The sequence below is a fragment of the Cetorhinus maximus genome, chromosome 14, assembly GCF_964194155.1.
Source record: "Cetorhinus maximus chromosome 14, sCetMax3.hap1.1, whole genome shotgun sequence".
NCBI lineage: Eukaryota > Metazoa > Chordata > Chondrichthyes > Lamniformes > Cetorhinidae > Cetorhinus > Cetorhinus maximus.
Window position 1 is genome coordinate 69,825,382 of NC_135892.1, and position 12,370 is coordinate 69,837,751.

A 12,370-nucleotide genomic window follows, 5' to 3' on the forward strand; every position below is an offset into this window, starting at 1 on the left:
CAAATTATTCTGGTTTATCTAAAAATGCAAATTTTACCTTTACACCTCAGATTCTAAAACTTCCGCCATGTTTACCTATTTAACATTTCAAACCTAGCTTCTCTTCAGATACATCAAAGCCTTCAGACCTTTAATTCAATTATTCACACACACACACACACACACACACACACACACAAACAATTCATACCTTACAATAAATTCCCATAACATTATTACATTTTCCTGACAGACTGGTAATGATCAAAGTATATGCTTCCACTTCCCAATAAGATTTAAATCTTCCAGCTTGACTCCTTCCACTGGCATTCTTCCCTTGAACATACTCAGTAAATGAATCATATTTCATGAGTCTTGGTCTAAAATGTTGAATTCTAGGTGGTATTTTTGCAATTTCCTTTAGGTTAAGAAGAGTAACCAAAGGTTTGTGGTCAGATTCCATTTTACACTATAATCCCATGACATAATCAAAGAACTTCTCACAAGCCCATGTGGCTGCTAATGTTTCTTTCTCAATCATTGCATATCTCTTCTCTATGTCTGGGAGAGATCTTGAGGCAGTAATAAACTGGTCTTCTTTGTCCTTTTTTTTAAACTTAAAACAACACTGTATAGATGATGAGATGGCTGCTACAATTGTTGGCAACTCTGGATCATAGTGTGCTAGGATTTCTGGTGACATTAGGAGACTTTTGATCTTGTCAAAAGCATTTTGCTGGTCTACATTTCAGCACCACCTTGTCTCAACAATTGTCGTAATGGCTCGTTGATTTCCGCCAATTTTGGTAGGAACTTGCCTATATGATTTACAATGCCAAGGAATCTTTGTAATTCTGTGATGTTTTAGGCTGTGGAAACTCTCCAATCGTCTTGGTTTTCTGTGGGTTGGCTGTAATTCCCAAAGCTTGCACCATGTGCCCTAAGAGTTTAATCATTGGCTTTGCAAATTCACATTTGTCATTTAATGTCAAACCTGATCCTTTTAGAGCAAACTCAATGGTAATGTTCTTTTCTGCTTAGCATGATGACTCCTGGTTCTTTATCACATACAGGGGTTCCATAATTTCTCTATCCTTGTATCTTAGTCTTATTAAGCGTTGGCCTGTTACTTTTAAAGTAGTCCCTCCTGGACCTTGCAACTGGATGGAGGATAGATGTAATTTGATATATTTAAACCCTTTAACTTCATCAGATAATACTGGAACACCTGCTCCAGTATCTAACTTGAATTCTGTGAGGTGACCATCGACTTCTAATTTAATGCTCCAATAATTCTTTTCTGTTTCGTTAACTTCTCCGAAGAAGGTTATTTGTTTTTTTCTGTGGCTCTTCCACTGCTTGGATTTTACTTGATTTCATTGTTATCTTTTTCTTCCTTTGAGCTATAAGAACTTTGGATCTGCAAGCTAATTTAAAATGTCCTAAGTTCCCACAGTTGTTGCACTCAGCTCCCCTGCTGGGCATTCTTCCTGCTTGTATAGGGCTTTCCTGCCACACCAAGATGGCGGTTGGCATGCTTTTTCCCAATTTCATGGCCTTTTGCTTCATTGTGCTGCCTCATTTTTGCCTGCCATACTGAATGGCTTCACTCATTTTTGCCAAGGGGCATCACTTTCCCCACAAACAGCCATTCTGTTTAACTTCCTAAACTCGGTCTGTCATGCTATTTGTACTGCCTTTATGAGAGTTAAGTTTTCCCTCATTTGCAAAAGATCTGATAGGGTTTCATCCAAGGCCCCAACCTCTATAATTTATTAAGTCATATTAATTTTAATGAATTATGAATTAATCGCTGAGGATCCGAAAGTCATAATTCCCTCTAAGTCTGTACAGGTCATTTATAAATGAGTCCATGGATTCGCCCAGTTTTTGCTTCCTCTTATTAGATTTCGTTCACTCAATTATCAAATTTTTTTGAACACTGAAGTGTGAATCAAATGCCTGCAGGACATCTTCATATGAGCTCAAAGCCTCATCATTGTCCTGTCCTGCAATAACATAATCTGATATGGGACCTACTGCATAAAGTACTGACCCGATCCCTCCATTCCTTCTAATGCAAACCTGAAACTGTTCTGTATCTGGAGAATCTCTTCCTCCAAATATCCCAGTGTTAAGCCTGTTGCAAGCCTTCAGCACTTTGGAATGATTCTGGGAGTGGCAATGTAGAATCCATGCTTACCCTAAGTTCTGGATCTGTTCTGCTTCGGTAGTTTGGCTTTTGACTATGATCCACTGCTGTCTAGAATTTTCTTCTGATGCACCCTCAAAGCTTCATTTCCAGATACGTCTTTGATTATTTTCTCTTCTTGTCATTTTTCCAAGGATTTTTAGGTCTTCCAGGTCCGTAATCTTCTCTTTGAGTTTTTCTGGGTCTTTATGCTATATCCGCTGCCACCATGTTTTGGATGGTGCACATAACAGTGGAGAGAATCCACCACCTGCTATCATGTTTTGCCTTGGGTTCAGGGTCTGGATGGGGTTTCTTTAGGGTTTTCATGTTACCATAAGAGTGTTACCATAGACTGTTATTCAAAATAATACATTCTTGTTTATTTACAGGTCCATATACATCTCAGGACTCTACATGAGGTTGAACTTCTGCTTCCCATGAGATCTCAGTCTCTTAGTCATGTGACATTACATCATAGTTACATCAGTAGTTACATAAGTATCAGGTACTCCTGATGTTAACCCTTTACTCTATAACTTATATCACTTTTGCAGCCATTAAGGGCAGCTGAAGTCACTTGTCATTACGTCCCTCGAATGCCTGAACATCCATTGACATTGCTCTTTGATGGTTCAGATACAGTAAAGGGGATTCTTTACTTCGGGATGGATGTCTGTTGGGACAAGATCTTGGTTCACCATTCTATACTCCCCGGAGCCCCAATTCACTTTCCTGCACTGGGGCTCATTTCAAATTCCTGGTGGGCTCTTAGCAGGATTCACCTGATAAAAATAAGCTTGGCAGAGAATTCTGGCAGTGCTGCAGTGGGGAAAACAAAACAGGAGGCCTTAAGGGAGAAGAACAGAGTTGGATGGAAATGAAAGGTCCAACAAGGCCCTCTCCTTCCAATTGCAGAACCTATCATCTTTACTCTTGCTTCCTGGATTCTACTATCAACTTTCACATGACAGCCACAGGAAGCATTGGTAAGGGGAGGAAAGAAGGAAATTCACCCAGCAACCCCCAAACTCCTTCATTTCCATTTAGTGGGTAGGGAAGGAGTAGCCAGCATGATTTCCAGCAGGAGGAGGGTAATTTTAATCAGGGCAGTATGCCTAACCCCTGCATTTTCAGACACTCCTCATTACCAGCCTGCCCACTTTTGGCCCTCGATATGGAGGGCAATAAACCTTAGAGTTTATAGAATGTTCCCCCCTGTGTAAACATGTCACCTGTTCAACCTCTTTTTACATATCTGAATCTCCCTTTTGCTCTGGAATTCCATCCCTAAACATCTTCACCTCTCCCTTCTCCTCTAGGGCTCCCCTTAAAACCTTCCTCTTTGCTCAAACCTTAGGTCACCTGTCCTAATGTCTCTTGATGTGGCTCGATGTCAACACTTTTGAATGACAATACTGCCGTGAATTGCTGCAAGTTGTTGCTGTTGTTTATGTTCCTCATCAAAAAAAGATGATCGCTGCTTAACTCGGTGTGATTGCCATGCTGTCAGTATAAATGAAGCCACTGTTTAGTTTGCTGGCATAGCTGAAGTTGTGACCTGAATATAATGAATTGTAATTTGAAGCATGATTTTAGATAACTTCATCTGCCCTCACAATAATTGGCTGAACTGCTATTTTTATTCATCAGCATAACACATTTGTTCATCAGCGGAACGGCTAGAACTGTGTTGGAATTTATGAACTGATGTGCCGTTTTCACAAGTTAATAAATTGTGCAAAAATTACAAACAGATGACTTCATATCCAATTTTTAAGTGGCATTGACGCTACTATGTGAATGAAAAATTAAGCAGGTCTATCCAGGCATCGAACAAGACAAAAAAGTATGCAGCTTGAGAAACAATTTTCTGATTTCCTAGCCAGATGTACCACGCCATGACCTTGGAGTTAGCCGGGCAGTAAAAGCATGTCAGCTGCGTGACCTTCATTCGGTGTTAATTGCAGTTTATTTGTAAACATAATCTAAAGCTGAAGGGGGTCAAACTCACATCCAGCACTGGCTTTTTTGAAAATATAAAAATGCAGCTGAGAACATGGAAATGTTCTTTACGTTTTCAGAATTGTAATTTATACAGGAGCGGTGCGAGAGCACTGGAGGGCTGCAAATATCACGCCAGTGTTTCCCAAACTTATTCCCTCTGTGACCCCATTTTGAAACTTGAAAATGGCCGTCTCCCCAGGTTGAGAGTAGGGTGGAGGGTAGAGCTATGAGAGCAGGGGGAGATTTGTGAGCGCAGTGGGGGGGAGATTTGTGAGTATGGGGGGAGGTATTTTTGAGCATGGTGGGGGGCATTTGGGTATTTGTGAGTGCGGGGGTGGGGAGATGTGTGAGTGTGGGGGGGCAGATTTGTGAGCACAGGAGGGGAGATTTGCGAGTGCGGGGAGAGGTATTTAGGTATTTCTGAGCACAGGAGGGCGATTTGTGAGCGCGGGAGGGTATTTGTGAATGCGGGGAGGAGACCTTTCTCTCAGGGCCATGGAGTATCTAGCTGCTTGCATAGGGCTCCTCTGCCAGCAGCAAAACGCTAGTAGCCCAGCAAAACTGCCTTTAATGGGACACAACTATTTAAATTGGCCGCCCACTTCCGTCCTGCCTGATCTGGCTCCCCATTATTTTCCAGGCTCCCCCACCTCACAGCCTGTTACCCTGGGGCTTGGGAAAAATCAGCCCATTGAGGCAATCAAACAACCTCTATGTCAGGGATGGTCAAACTTTTTGACTGGAAGGCCACATCTGGATGTGAGAAATTCTAATGGGGGGGGTGGGGTGAGCAGCCATAAACATTCAAGAAACAAACAATTATAATAAAGATAAATTTTGTTACAAATAAACATATAACCTTTATTGTTATGATAATTACAATAATTATATGATCATAACAATGCATTACGTACAATATTAAAACCAAACGTTTCCTCTTTTTCATGCGCCCTTGGCTTAATGTGAACAATGCAGTTGGTCGGCCCTCTTTACATCTTTACAATGACAGCAATGTCCAGTGTCAATCCTTTCCTATCTCCACAGATGCTACCTGGCCTGCTGAGTACTTTCAACATTTTCTCTTTCTATTTCAGATTTCCGGTATCGGCAGTATTTCGCTTTTGTCTTGACAATAGAAATGGTGCTTTACTGTGACCTACAATATGGTGTTACAAGAACCACCAAGGGAAAAGTAGTAAAGCAAAGAGAAACAAAATGCGGAGAGGCCAAAAGGCATCTCAGAAGCAGCCAGCGCATCTTGTGGGGAGCGCAATGATCTATATGCTCTAACTCTTATTCCTAGAGCTGGGATTTAATAATCTCATGGCACATTTTAAAAGAGGTGCTCCCAAGTTCAACTGTAATCTATTTCACTCCTGTTAGGGAACATGTTCCTAATTCTCAATTTTCTCAAAACACAAAACCCTCAACCGAAAACCACACACTCTGCACTTTCCAATACATTCATCATCCTTCTTCAAAACATCTAAACCTTAGCTGCACCTCTGGCTGGAACAAAAGATGCTTTATCAACTCTAATTTTTGAAAGTGTATAAACAACTAATCACTGAGATATCTATCTCAAAATGTTAACCAAGATTGCTTGTGAAGACCTTCAGTCATATATATCCTGGGAATGCCTGCAGCATTTATGTTTCAATATCTCAATCCTTTGACTGCCAATAGAATAGGTCAAATTTTGCTGAGTGTACAAATCTGCTACCCTCTGGTTCTTTTGCCAATTACCTAAAGTCTGAGTCGTCTGGTTACTGATTCTTCTGTCACCAGAAACAGTTTCTCCTTATTTACCTAATCGACATCCTCATGATTTGGAACACCTCTGTTAAATATACCCTTAATTTTATCTGCTTGAAGGCGAACAACCCCAGCTTTCCTCATCTCTCCACTTAATTGAAGTTTCAATTCGCTGGTACCATTATAGAGGTGGCTAAAGGAATTTATAATGTAAGAAGCCGTGTTTGAGGCCTGTGGTGCAGTTAGTAGGATACGGCATATGAAGATGCAGTCACTGACGTTGACCACTCATGTGAGGTCATTGAACGTCCAGTGACACTACATCCAGAGCCTTGGGACTTGACTCCTGGCATTGACCTCCACAGCTATTTTCCCTGACTGCCTTTTGAATGTGTGTCTGGAGGACCTCCTGGTCTCCTCAGATAGAGGACATGTCTCCTCCTCTGCACTTCCTCCACCAAAGCCTCCGGTCAGTGGCCACAAATCTTGGAGCCCACTTTCTTCACTGTTGTGCAATTCTTCAATTTTTCAAGGTCAGAGTCACTTTCTACATGACTGCCAGCACCAGCTTTGGACACAGTGTACTTTGCCTTTAAGAGATGCAGTCTAGCTTTATGTAATGTTAGTCACTCACAATATTTGCCCCATGCTGATGCATCGTTCAAAGCAGCAGCACAGTTAGTGCTGGTTAGATGCCAAATTCATTGAAATGAACAGACAACACAAAATTGGCATGCTGCCTGCATTGCAATTACTGGTGCGGTCTAATCACGCATCACAATCCTCATGCCCATTTTTGGAATTTAGCCTCCATAAACTTTTCTTTTTTTTGACTTGTTCTTTCTGTCTTTTTTATTTTTGTTTTAATGAAATCTTTCTTTCCCTTTCTCTAATTCTCTTTCTGAACCTGATTTGACATTGATTTCATCCAGCCTAATTTACGTTTCCTTTTCAGTTATTGCACTGTTAATTTCACAATTCTTAAATCTGATTGGGTGAGGAGATATAAAGCTGCTTGCCTTGTGCACTTAGCTTCCAGATGCCTGCTTTGTCTTTCTGTCATTTAACCAGTAACACTTTCTGTAACTTGCAGCGTAAAATATTTAAACACCTAAACATGCAAGGGCAAGTCTAAGCAATGGTGATGATACAATCCCCAAACAGACTGATAACTTTAAAAAAAAATGAGATCAATTTCCCAGTGGCTGAAGGAAAGAATCACTGGATAAGATTTCACGTTTTAAGACTTTTACTGTAACAAACAAACTAAAATCAATATACATCAAGCAACTAATATACCAAGCTAAAGAAAAAGTACTTTTGCATTAACTAATTAACCCAACTGGGATTATTCTGTCAACTGCATTTTCTGCGCTTTGCAGTTCTGGCAGATAGGTAACAGTAGAAGATTAAATCTCAAGGTATTCGCACATTCCAGCAGGCTCCCTTCTCACTGCTATGCCGGGCTGTCCTTGAAAAATCATTCCACTCGGCTGGACTGTCCCAGCACCAGCAAGGCCCACCTTGGCAACTCCTTGTTTCCTAAATCGTGAAAAGTCCCTCCAGTCTTGTCTTCCTTTCAAACAGAAAACTAACTTTTCCAAGCGTTCTGCTTAGTTGTTAACATAGAAACAAGTTCATCCTGCTCTCCAGAGTAGTAACTGCGACTTCTCCAAACAGCTGTAATTCTTTCGCCTCAGTGTCTCTGTGTCTCCGTGTTTCACAAAGCAGCTGTCCCAGATGTGAAACCAGTCACTTGGGGCAGCATTTTACACCCCGTGGGCAGGTGCGCGCCTGACCTGGTCAGGCGTAAAATAATGCGCCCAACGTCATCATGCACTTGTGCGATATTTCAGTCGACAGGTACACACGAGAGTCGGCAGTGTGCTGCCGACAATTAGGAGCCTATTAAGGCCCTTAATCAATTAATTAAAACCTATTTTTCGTTGCCCATCCAATCTTACGGGCGAATCGACCAGGTGGCCGTTTCATTTTTTAGCAAACCTCATCCACGGGCAGGATGACATTTCCACAATTAAATGAAAAATAAATATAAATTTTAGGGCAGAACTTTTATTCCGTTGGTGTTATTGTGAGTGAGTCCCATGTCGGGACATTTTTTCCAGATTTTAAAAATCTTTATTGAGGATTTTAAAATTGTTCAGCTCCCTGAGGAAGCTCCCTGCTTTCAGGGAGCCTTCAGTGCGCACTCCCCCGCGCATGTACAGACTTTTGCGCTCGCTCTCTTCCCGCCACCACCCTGGCAGCGCTGAGGTTCTCAGCGCACGTTTCACACTGGCTGGCCATTAATTGGCCAGTCAGTGTCAAAGCATGGTCGGTGGCCAATCACAGGCAGTGGACCTTTTCCCGGCCGCTCTCCAGGGCCCATCCGACGACCTGAAAATCCTGCCCTTGATTTTCAATAGATTTTGATTACGGATCACGAGGGCCTGTCTCCGGTCAGAGTTAGTCTGATCACCATCCCCTTCTATCCAGGACATTCTTTTTAACAATAAGTTAAAAAAAATATTAAAACATGACTATCTTGTGAATAGCAATTTGTAATAGCAATCATTATTCGATGTCCTGCTGATGCAAAATATGGCCCATTATACCACTTAAAATGCAGATAAAGCAATACAATAAGTCAAAACGATTTAATTTCCCAGCAAAAATTAGCTTGATGCTTTCCTTTAAAAAAACTATGCCTACCAGCCAGCTCATCCGCACACTGCTGAACATGTTTCAAATGGGAAGTACTTTGGAGTGTTTTATTATGTTAAATATAACTAAAGTTGTTGCTAGGCTAGCAAAACTGCCAGTGTGAAAAGATACATGATACAAGATACATGAACTTTGCGGGTATAATGAAGCTTGCTTGTTCACAACACAGCCTTGATAATCCTATTTTGTTACTGCAAAATATGGTGCACCCAGTTTTTTGATCCATAGCTGCTCCCAGCAATGCTCTATGATGCCAGTAGAGTCCTGCAAAATCAGGACTCCTAAGTCAGCCACTGGAATGAAGCTTGAGAATTCTTTTTTACTTCTCCATCATCCAACTGCTGTTGTGTTCTTCTGATTCTTCTATGTCAGTGAAATAACTGACAGAAATCTAGCTGGCATAGAAGGTTTCATACTTCATCTTCCCCTTCTGTCTGATCTGGCACTGTGTCTAGGCTCAATCATGCCTCTTGTTCTGTTGTGTCTTATAAAAAATCCGCCTATTGCACCTGGCATCACAACCAGCTTTAGGTCTGGTCCTAACCTTTTTAGATCCAACATTACAGCTGCCAAGAGCAACTTTACTGAAAAAAAGCATTGACTAGTATCTTCCTGAGCCTCCAGTAACTGCTCCTTCTGGTTCCTTGCCAAAATTATCTATCATGACTTCTATGAATCATCTTTTCTACCTCTCCTGGTAGAATTGGAAGCAATCCAAAGTAAAGGCAGTCCTTTTTTGCTCACCTTTTGTCTCCAAAATTAATTTCAATGATCTTGGCAAAGAGCCTTCCTCACTTTCTCCATTCTGCTCTACCAATATGTAGGACATATGTTTTATCTCCACATATGATATATCCTTTGCTCTCTGAACTCCAAGGCATTTTATTCTGATAGAAGAACCCTCAAGACACGTGGCTGCAGAAATACTTCTGTCCTTTACGATTTCTTCAATCACTCTTAATCTCAGTCCACTTTCCTTCTCTTTGGAAATGTGTACATGGTTACTCATTCTTAAGAGTGAAATGATTCCTTCAGCCTTCCAATTACTGACCTATTGGCCTTACAATATTACTTTCTAAATCTATTAAGGTTACTGTTAACTCTAAAATTATCTAACCCCTGGAAAATTTGTGCAAATTCATGATTGCCAGCAGGGTTTTTAAGCACAGTGATAACATTGGTAACCGCTGGGACTCTGCTCTTGAACACATGCTGAACAATTTGTCATTTTCTTGGATATCTCCATACCATTTGAATGGATTAGGCACTATATGCATCTAAACATGTTATTCTATGGTCATTCATCAAAGCTATGCTCAAGCAATGATAGGTAGAAATTACTATTGGCTATAATATCGGTTTATATTATATATTATTCTATATATTAGTTCTAGACAGAGTAGTTTGGAAGAAACAGTTGCCACTGGCAGTAGGGTCAAGAACCAGAGGACAACGATTTAAGGTAATTGTGAAAAGGACTGGAGGCAACATAAGGAAAAGCTTTTACATGTAGTGAGTGGTTAGGTTCTGGAATGATTTGCCTGAGAGTGTTCTGGAGGCAGACTCAATCATAACTTTCACAAAGGAATTGAATAATTATCTGAAGAGAAAAAATTTGCAGAGCTTCAGGGAAAGGGCAGGGGAGTGGGACTAACTGAGTAACTCTTTCAGAGAGCCAGCACCAATGTGACACTTCAAATTGCTTTCTTCTGTGCTGTTGCCATTCTATGATTCTATGGGCTAAATTCTCCCCCCGTTGGGGGGGAAGTTGATGGGTGGGCGCGTGCGGACGTGCTTCCGATCGGCGCCCCCGATTGGAGGTGCGGCGCCATTTTACGCGGGTGGGCCAATTAAGGCCCGCCCAGCGTGACGTCCACAGGGAAGCGCTATGCGCTCCCTGTGCAGGTGGGGGGGAATGCCTAAAATCGAGAGTGCGCTCTTTCGCGCATGTGCATGAAAGAGCACACTCATTTCCCTGAGGCTAAGTGCTGCCTCAGGGAGATCGCCTCTGCTTTCAAAAATATTAAAAATAGAAAAAAAACATTTCCCTTACATGTCCCCTCATGTGACAATGTCACATGAGTTGAGACATGTTCATAATTTCCAAAAAAAAGTTATTAAAATTTTTAAAACCCTACCTGAAACCTCATCCCGCCTGTGGATGAGGTTTCATGTTTTTTCTACTTCCCGCCGGGGCTCCTGGCCTGCCCATCAGCCTTAAGGTTGGACGGGCAGGTCCACTAATTACTTTAATTGATCTGCCAATGGCCTCAATTGGCTATTGACAGGTTGGCGGGTGCGCAGCTGATTTTGCTGCGCCCCCGCCTTCCTGAAAATTTAAATGGAGCGCGGTGACGTCGGGAGTTCCGCCCAACATAACCGCACGTCATTTTACACATCGGCGAGCGGTAATATCCAGCCCTATAAATTCCTCTTTCCGCTCTTATGCCCTCAAATCAACCTATCTGTGATAGCTCAACCTCAGACACATTTTCCACTTGGTTAGGGATGGCCAACTGCTTTGTCTTCTCTTCCATTCTTATCTTTCTTTGTATCAATGATTTTCTCCATCTATTATTTGTTCAGCATGTGTTGAACAGCTGAGTTCAAGAGGTCACCAGTGGTACCTCTGTGCTGAAAATCTTGCTGACAATCATGAATTTGCACAAATTTTCCAGGGGTTAGCTAATTTGTGCTAACTGTATTTTCAATAGTTTTAGTAAGTAATACTGTAAGGCCATTAGGTCAGTAATTGGAAGGTTGAAGGAATAATTTTACTCTTAAGAGTGAGCAAACGTGAATGATATCATTACTGATAATTCCATACAATCTTCATTCTTCTTTAGTGCATTGGCTGAATTAATTTTGATTTCACCCATGCTTTTTTGATGGGATAGCAAAAATCTTTTTTTTCTCGATCCTTCATATCGCTCACAATTGTAAATAGTAAGTAGCATTTTTTGCTTTTTGGGCTCTTAGTCCTCTTAATTTATTTGTACTTTTGATTTCACTCTCTCCTCTGGCTTTATGGAACTCTGCTATTCTTTTCATTGCTTAAACTGTGCTTTAAAGAGCTTGTTTTTTTACATTTAAGCCAAATTACGTTTCTCCCTTCAACAGCTTTTAACTCTGTAAACCTCACTTGTGATTAAGACTTGAATACTACTCCTGTATTTAGAGAGATACTTCACACCTCTCTAGCATCCCTGGAAAAGACTAATGAAAACCCTCATTGGCTTTCATGTAATACTCATGTCCTTTCCCTCCTCAAGCTTCAATTTCATATTGTCACAACCACATGAAAGGCTTTTCCTCAAAGTGGTCCATGAGCTAAGAGTTTATGGGCAGGATTTTTCAGTCGGCCTGCAGGGGCGGGCCCGACACGCTGATGCGTAAAATGACGTGCAATGACGTCGGGCGTGCGCCCTAGCGTCACCGCGCGCCATCGCGATATTTCAGACTATTTCAGTGTCACCACGCGCTGAGTTCCAAGGCAGGCCGCCATTAATTAACGGGCCAGTTAAGGCCCTTGAGGCAGCAATTGAATATGATTTCTCGCAGCCCCTGCGATTTTCAGGGCGTCGCATGGGTGGAACAGGCAGGCAGGTAGGCCACATTTTTAAACACCTCATCCACGGCCAGGATAAGAGGGGTGAGTGGCATCGCTAATGCGAGTTGTTAGAACTTTAGTTTAATACATACTGCTACTTGCTT